This window comes from Doryrhamphus excisus, chromosome 2 (assembly GCF_030265055.1).
Source record: "Doryrhamphus excisus isolate RoL2022-K1 chromosome 2, RoL_Dexc_1.0, whole genome shotgun sequence".
In the NCBI taxonomy this organism is placed as follows: Eukaryota; Metazoa; Chordata; class Actinopteri; order Syngnathiformes; family Syngnathidae; genus Doryrhamphus; species Doryrhamphus excisus.
The window spans coordinates 24,959,636-24,967,302 of NC_080467.1; positions in this window are offsets into that span (position 1 = coordinate 24,959,636).

Sequence of the window (7,667 nt, forward strand, 5' to 3'; positions counted from 1 at the left end):
GACTGTGTGTATACACAGACTCTATAGCGCCACCAACTGGTGGAAATGTATATAGCCGTAACTTCCTTCCACATGGTTGGATCGTCTCTAAATTTTTTTTTGGTCGGTCGGGTCACCCTCCACTCTTTGAATCTGCGTGTCCATAGACTCTATAGCGCCACCAACTGGTGAAAATGTATATCTGCCGTAACTTCCTCCCACATGCTCGGATCTGCCCGAATTTTTTTCTGGCGGTTCGGGGTACCCTCTGGTCTATGACAGTGTGTGTACATACGCTATAGCGCCACCAACTGGTGGAAATGTATATCAGCTGTAACTTCCTTCCGCACGGTCGGATCCGCACCCAATTTTTTCTGGCGGTTCGGGGTACCCTCCGGTCCGTTACCGTGTGGGCGCATAGACTGTATAGCACCACCCACAGGCGGAAACGTATATCCGCCGCAAGTACCTACCGCACGGTCCGATGGTCGCAAATTTTTTTATGGCGGTTCGGGGCGCCAGACGGGACGTGACCGCGCACCCGCCTCGCCGCCGGCGTCGCCCCCTCCTGGCGGAAAATTGCAAGTGCCGTAACTCCCTTACCGCTTATCCCATCGCCGCGGTTTTTCTTCCGGCGCGTCCGCGCGCCTGTCCGAACACGCGCGCGCCCCCGACCCGCGCGTACCCCCGACCCGCGCGTACCCCCGACCGCGTCGGGGTGCTCGAGCCCGCTCATCACTGCTTGCAGTTTTAATTAGGGCTCGAGCACTGACCAGTGCGAAAGCCCTATTGTAATCGTAATGTTTATTATTATTATTATTATTATTATTATTATTATTCTGCCAACCGTCGGCCTTTTTGAGGGCCTCAACATGCCCGAAAACTCACCAAATTTGCTGAGCGCATCAGGTCTGGCGAAAAATTTTATATTTTATGGGTTTCAAATATAATGTTCAAAAATTGGCTCTCTAGCGCCACCTTGAATTTTAAAAAAAATTAGCCCCCGCCACCAGTTTCACCGATCGTCACGAAACTTGGTGGAGACGTCTATCGTGACAGGACGGACCAAAAAGTCTCAAGAACCCATATTGGAAAATGCACACGAAGTCGGCCATTTTGGATGGCGGCGGCCTTTTTCGGCCCAGAAGTTGGGGTCGTATCTCGACGAACTCCTCCGAGGGGGTTTGACCGAATGAGTCCGTTGTTGCATCAACGGACACTAGACGGATGGCCGACGTTAAATTGCGAAGGATTTTAGGATATTCCATACGATGTGGGCGTGGCACGCCCCCAAATTTTGCCCTTTTTCATCTGTCCGGGCCTTGCACGCTGAGCGTAACTGTAGACGTGAATAACTTGGCTCCACGTGGTCAGATCTTCATCATACTTGGTACATGTGATCATGGCCCCGCCCCGAAGGTCCCCGTAGGTCACTTCCTGATTTCGTCGCAGCGCCACCTATTGGCGACAGGCTAAAGGCGTGTCATCTACATGAGGCCTTTTCTGGCAGGAGATTCATCAGATGAACACCGAGGTCACAAGGTCACTGCCTGACAGCCTGGTGAAGCCTGTTGATGGACCATGATGCAGGAAAAGCGCACGTGGTGGGCGTGGCCTGGCGGCGAATGCTCAGGCCTCGCCGTTTACAAAGAAAGGGTCATCATTCGCCCGCAGAAGGTCGCATGTGCTTGAAAACTCATAAGGGGGGGCAGATTCCAGGCCTGAGGGCCCTGGTGGGGCCCCCATTTGAAACCAAGCCAAATTGACTCACTAGCGCCACCTACAAGTTTTAAAATAATTATCCCTCGCATCCCGTTGCACGTATGGTCATGATTTTCGGAGGAGACATCACTCGTGACAGGACGCACAAAAAAGTCTCAAGAACCCATGTTCAAAAACCAACAGGAAGTCCGCCATTTTAGGTGGCGGCGGCCATTTGGTGGAGGATGTAGGGGTCGTATCTCGACGAACTCCTCCTAGGGGGTTTGACCGAATGAGTCCGTTGTAGCATCAACGGACACTAGACGGATGGCCCACGTTAAATTGCGAAGGATTTTGGGCTGCTACTTAGGATGTGGGCGTGGCACGCCACCAAACTTTTACTTTAACCTTAACTTTTACCTTATCTGGCCCTGCCTGGTGTCTGGCCTTGCCTTGAAGCAATGTACATCAAAGTCAATACACAGTTTGACTGACAGACTGATGATGTCAGTTGATGGACTGTGATGTGTGTAAAGCACATGTGGTGGGCGTGGCCACGGCGAATGGTCAGCCTTCGCCATTGACCATCGAAGGCTCATATTTCGCCCGCAGAAGGTCACAGGCTGCTGAAATCTTACACGTAAGGTCAGAATCCAGGCCTGAGCGCCCTGGTGGTGCTCCCATGTGACACCAATCTAAATTGACACACTAGCGCCACCTAGAAGTTTCAATTCATTATCCCTCGCCACCCGTTGCACGTATCACTATGATTTTCGGTGGAGAAGTCTATCATGACAGGACGCACCTAACGCTCCAGAACCCATGTTCAAAACACAGCGCCACCAACTGGTGGAAATGTATATCTGCTGTAACTTCCTCACGCATGGTCGGATCGTCTCCTAATTTTTTTGGGTGGGTTCGGTCACCCTCCAGTCTGTGACTGTGTGTGTATATGGACTCTATAGCGCCTCCAACTGGTGGAAATGTATATCTGCCATAACTTCCTGATTCATGGTCAGATTGTCTTGAAATTTTTTTTGGTGTGTTGGGTCAATCTCTGGTCTGTTACACTGTGTGTACATAGACTGTATAGCACCACCTATTGGTGGCAATGTATATCAGCTGTAACTTCCTTCCACATGGTCGGATCTGCCCCAAATTTTTTCTGGTGGTTTGGGATACCCTCCAGTCTATGACTGGGTGTGTACATAGACTCTATAGCGCCACCAACTGGTGAAAATGTATATCTGCCGTCACTTCCTCCCACTTGGTCCGATCTGCCCAAATTTTTTTCTGGTGGTTTGGGGTACCCTCTGGTCTATGACTGTGTGAGTACATACACTATAGCGCCACCAACTGGTGGAAATGTATATCAGCTGTAACTTCCTTCCACATGGTCGGATCGGTCCCAAATTTTTTCTGGTGGTTTGGGGTACCCTCTGGTCTATGACTGTGTGTGTACATAGACTCTATAGCGCCGCCAACTGGTCGAAATGTATATAGCTGTAACTTCCTTCCACATGGTCTGATCGTCTCTAAATTTTTTTTGGTCAGTCGGGTCACCCTCCACTCTTTGAATCTGTGTGTCCATAGACTCTATAGCGCCACCAACTGGTGGAAATGTATATCTGCCGTAACTTCCTCCCACATGGTCGGATCTGCCCGAATTTTTTTCCGGTGGTTCGGGGTACCCTCTGGTCTATGACAGAGTGTGTACATACGCTATAGCGCCACCAACTGGTAGAAATGTATATCAGCTGTAACTTCCTTCCACATGGTCGGATCGGCCCCAAATTTTTTCTGGTGGTTTGGGGTACCCTCTGGTCTATGACTGTGTGTGTACATAGACTCTATAGCGCCACCAACTGGTGGAAATGTATATCTGCCGTAACTTCCTTCCACATGGTCGGATCGGTCCCAAATTTTTTCTGGTGGTTTGGGGTACCGTCTGGTCTATGACTGTGTGTGTACATAGACTCTATAGCGCCACCAACTGGTGGAAATGTATATAGCCGTAACTTCCTTCCACATGGTCGGATAGTCTCTAAATTTTTTTTTTGGTCGGTCGGGTCACCCTCCACTCTTTGAATCTGCGTGTCCATAGACTCTATAGCGCCACCAACTGGTGGAAATGTTTATCTGCCGTAACTTCCTCCCACATGGTCGGATCTGCCCGAATTTTTTTCCGGTGGTTCGGGGTACTCTCTGGTCTATGACAGTGTGTGTACATACGCTATAGCGCCACCAACTGGTGGAAATGTATATCAGCCGTAACTTCCTTCCGCACGGTCGGATCGGCACCTCATTTTTTCTGGTGGTTCGGGGTACCCTCCGGTCCGTTACCGTGTGGGCGCATAGACTGTATAGCGCCACCCACAGGCGGAAACGTATATCCGCCGCAAGTACCTACCGCACGGTCCGATCGTCGCAAATTTTCTCATGGCGGTTCGGGGCGTCGGACGGGACGTGACCGCGCACCCGCCTCGCCGCCGGCGTCGCCCCCTCCTGGCGGAAAATTGCAAGTGCCGTAACTCCCTTACCGCTTATCCCATCGCCACAGTTTTTCGAACGGCGCGTCCGCGCGCCCGTCCGGACACGCGCGCGCCCCCGACCCGCGCGTACCCCCGACCCGCGCGTACCCCCGACCGCGTCGGGGTGCTCGAGCCCGCTCATCACTGCTTGCAGTTTTAATTATTATTATTATTATTCTGCCAACCGTCGGCCTTTTTGAGGGCCTCAACATGCCCGAAAACTCACCAAATTTGGCGAGCGCATCAGGTCTGGCGAAAAATTTGATATTTTATGGGTTTCAAATATAATGTTCCAAAATTGGCTCTCTAGCGCAACCTTGAATTTTAAAAAAAATTAGCCCCCGCCACCAGTTTCACCGATCGTCACGAAACTTGGTGGAGACGTCTATCGTGACAGGACGGACCAAAAAGTCTCAAGAACCCATATTGGAAAATGCACACGAAGTCGGCCATTTTGGATGGCGGCGGCCTTTTTCGGGCCAGAAGTTGGGGTCGTATCTCGACGAACTCCTCCTAGGGGGTTTGACCGAATGAGTCCGTTGTAGCATCAACGGACACTAGACGGATGGCCGACGTTAAATTGCGAAGGATTTTGGGATATTCCGTACGATGTGGGCGTGGCACGCCCCCAAATTTTGCCCTTTTTCATCTGACCGGATCTTGCACGCTGAGCGTAACTGTAGACGTGAATAACTTGGCTCCACGTGGTCAGATCTTCATCATACTTGGTACATGTGATCATGGCCCCGCCCCGAACGTCCCCGTAGGTCACTTCCTGATTTCGTCGCAGCGCCACCTATTGGCGACAGGCTAAAGGCGTGTCATCTACATGAGGCCTTTTCTGGCAGGAGATTCATCAGATGAACACCGAGGTCACAAGGTCACTGCCTGACAGCCTGGTGAAGCCTGTTGATGGACCATGATGCAGGAAAAGCGCACGTGGTGGGCGTGGCCTGGCGGCGAATGCTCAGGCCTCGCCGTTTACAAAGAAAGGGTCATCATTCGCCCGCAGAAGGTCGCATGTGCTTGAAAACTCATAAGGGGGGGCAGATTCCAGGCCTGAGGGCCCTGGTGGGGCCCCCATTTGAAACCAAGCCAAATTGACTCACTAGCGCCACCTACAAGTTTTAAAATAATTATCCCTCGCCTCCCGTTGCACGTATGGGCATGATTTTCGGAGGAGACATCACTCGTGACAGGACGCACAAAAAAGTCTCAAGAACCCATGTTCAAAAACCAACAGGAAGTCGGCCATTTTAGGTGGCGGCGGCCATTTGGGGGAGGATGTAGGGGTCGTACCTCGACGAACTCCTCCTAGGGGGTTTGACCGAATGAGTCCGTTGTAGCATCAACGGACACTAGACGGATGGCCCACGTTAAATTGCGAAGGATTTTGGGCTGCTACTTAGGATGTGGGCGTGGCACGCCACCAAACTTTTACTTTAACCTTAACTTTTACCTTATCTGGCCCTGCCTGGTGTCTGGCCTTGCCTTGAAGCAATGTACATCAAAGTCAATACACAGTTTGACTGACAGACTGATGATGTCAGTCGATGGACTGTGATGTGTGTAAAGCACATGTGGTGGGCGTGGCCACGGCGAATGGTCAGCCTTCGCCATTGACTATCGAAGGCTCATATTTCGCCCGCAGAAGGTCACAGGCTGCTGAAATCTTACACGTAAGGTCAGAATCCAGGCCTGAGCGCCCTGGTGGTGCTCCCATGTGACACCAATCTAAATTGACACACTAGCGCCACCTAGAAGTTTAAATTCATTATCCCTCGCCACCCGTTGCACGTATCACTATGATTTTCGGTGGAGAAGTCTATCATGACAGGACGCACCTAACGCTCCAGAACCCATGTTCAAAACACAGCGCCACCAACTGGTGGAAATGTATATCTGCTGTAACTTCCTCACGCATGGTCGGATCGTCTCCTAATTTTTTTGGGTGGGTTCGGTCACCCTCCAGTCTGTGACTGTGTGTGTACATGGACTCTATAGCGCCACCAACTGGTGGAAATGTATATCTGCCATAACTTCCTGATTCATGGTCAGATTGTCTTGAAATTTTTTTTGGTGTGTTGGGTCAATCTCTGGTCTGTTATACTGTGTGTACATAGACTGTATAGCACCACCTATTGGTGGCAATGTATATCAGCTGTATCTTCCTTCCACATGGTCGGATCTGCCCCAAATTTTTTCTGGTGGTTTGGGATACCCTCCAGTCTATGACTGGGTGTGTACATAGACTCTATAGCGCCACCAACTGGTGAAAATGTATATCTGCCGTCACTTCCTCCCACTTGGTCCGATCTGCCCAAATTTTTTTCTGGTGGTTTGGGGTCCCCTCTGGTCTATGACTGTGTGTGTACATAGACTGTATAGCACCACCAACTGGTGGAAATTTATATCTGCCGTAACTTTCTCCCACATGGTCGGATCTGCCCGAATTTTTTTCTGGTGGTTCGGGGTACCCTCTGGTCTATGACAGTGTGTGTACATACGCTATAGCGCCTCCAACTGGTGGATATGTATATCAGCTGTAACTTCCTTCCACATGGTCGGATCGGTCCCAAATTTTTTCTGGTGGTTCGGGGTACCCTCTGGTCTATGACTGTGTGTGTACATAGACTGTATAGCGCCACCAACTGGTGGAAATGTATATCCGCCGTAACTTTCTCCCACATGGTCGGATCTGCCCGAATTTTTTTCTGGTGGTTCGGGGTACCCTCTGGTCTATGACTGTGTGTATACATAGACTCTATAGCGCCATCAACTGGTGGAAATGTATATAGCCGTAACTTCCTTCCACATGGTCGGATCGTCTCTAAATTTTTTTTGGTCGGTCGGGTCACCCTCCACTCTGTGAATCTGCGTGTCCATAGACTCTATAGCGCCTCCAACCGGTGGAAACGTATATCAGCTGTAACTTCCTTCCACATGGTCGGATCAGTCCCAAATTTTTTCTGGTGGTTCGGGGTACCCTCTGGTCTATGACTTTGTGTATACATAGACTCTATAGCGCCACCAACTGGTGGAAATGTATATAGCCATAACTTCCTTCCACATGGTCGGATCGTCTCTAAAATTTTTTTTGGTCGGTCGGGTCACCCTCCACTCTTTGAATCTGCGTGTCCATAGACTCTATAGCGCCACCGACTGGTGGAAATGTATATCTGCCGTAACTTCCTCCCACATGGTCGGATCTGCCCGAATTTTTTTCCGGTGGTTCGGGGTACCCTCTGGTCGATGACAGTGTGTGTACATACGCTATAGCGCCACCAACTGGTGGAAATGTATATCAGCCGTAACTTCCTTCCGCACGGTCGGATCGGCACCTAATTTTTTCTGGTAGTTCGGGGTACCCTCCGGTCCGTTACCGTGTGGGCGCATAGACTGTATAGCGCCACCCACAGGCGGAAATGTATATCCGCCGCAAGTACCTACCGCACG